Source organism: Ambystoma mexicanum, chromosome 3q (genome assembly GCF_040938575.1).
Source record: "Ambystoma mexicanum isolate Mex_15411 chromosome 3q, UKY_AmexF1_1, whole genome shotgun sequence".
NCBI classification, from domain to species: domain Eukaryota; kingdom Metazoa; phylum Chordata; class Amphibia; order Caudata; family Ambystomatidae; genus Ambystoma; species Ambystoma mexicanum.
This window is the reverse complement of record NC_090926.1, coordinates 408,090,890-408,092,483: the sequence shown is the minus strand read 5'-3', so window position 1 is coordinate 408,092,483 and position 1,594 is coordinate 408,090,890.

Below are 1,594 nucleotides of genomic sequence, written 5' to 3'. Positions count from 1 at the left end.
AACCTATTGTAAGTAGCTCTGAATGTAGAACAACCAGTAGCCATAATATTAAAATAGTTTGGCAAAAATAGCTCACCCAATCCGTGTGAACCACAGTGTCTAGTATGGTTGCTGGGAGAGAGCTCTGTGTGGTGCGCACTGATGTTGTAACCTTACCTAAATGACTAACCAACTCATGGGTCACGTGACGGCCATTTTGGTTGCTTGAGTCATCGCCTGCAGTGGCACCAGTGGATTCTCTGCAATGCAGGTGGGCAGCCTACATCTCTGTGGACATGAGGTCAAGCATGCTGAAATAATAAAACACATACAGAAAGCAAATGACACCTATACAAACATCCTCATGCAGTGATTAGGAACGCATAGATGGGACGAGCTGAACTTGAACCATTGGTAAATTTTTGTATTTCTTCCTAAACATTGTTAGACCTTTAAATCAAAAGCTGGGAGGTTCCTAGTATACATATAGTTACTAAGTATTTCTATGTGTTCATATGCATCTGTGTGTGCTTTTGTGCATGCGTGTTAATTTTCAGTTAAACGTTTCTGTACTTATCTGTCTGTTTCTGTCAATAGATGTGCGTTTCTGTGACTATCTGTACATTTCGATGCATATATTTTCGATGCAATTGTATATGCACATGTGTGTGTTGTGGCTTTATGTGAGTTTGTGTTTTGTTGCATAAATTTGCTTCTGTCAATGTACTTTTCGGCAGTCATTTATTTGTATGCCTTCCATTAAGCGCTGTAATGATTAGCAGTTACAAATACTCAGTATAATGGTACTCAGTTTATTGAATGCAGAAGGATACATGCTTCTATTACTTACCGTCATCTTTAATACTCAGGGTCCTAGCCTTCAAGACACAGTCCGTACTCTTTTGAGGATCCAGGACTGTGGGCCTCATTACAAGTTTCCCGGTCCGGAATGAGGTGATTCCGCGGCGACGGTAATAAAGTTTCTGCGTCCGCAAGTTTGTAGAAAGATCGGCCGATTACGTGCTGTCGGTCGCGCGCACCACACGGACGCGGAAACAGAGTCACCGTCGCCACGGAAACACCCACGGAAATGGACATAGCGGCAGTGTAAAAACCGTGTCCGCTGCCGTCGTCATGGACACAGAAGCGGAAATACCATGATCGTGAAAACCTGAACCAGAGAGGCGGCCATCATATAAAGCACAACCCACTTCCATCCAGAGTCAGCACAAGCTAAATCAACACAGTGAGAAGGCTAAAAGGACCACCAGCATGTCTGACAGGATTCCTGCCCAGAGGCAACACAAACAGCGCTTTAGTGAGGCGGAGCTCACTGTTTTGGTCGACCATATAGTGCAGCATGCTGAGATGCTGATTAGTGCAGACCAACAGCGTGCTACACAGCAGCGCAGGAAGGAAGTGTGGGCGGAAGCTGCACGCAAGTGCACCGCTGTGGGCTTGACTACAAGGAGCGTCAACGACTGCCACAAGAGGTGGGACGACCTCAGACTGAGTGTGCGGAACCTGATCTCAACACACGGGCAACGCAGCAGTGGGACAGGTGGAGGGCCCCCTTCCCCAATGAGGCTGCAAACATGGGAGGAGCGCTGCAGCA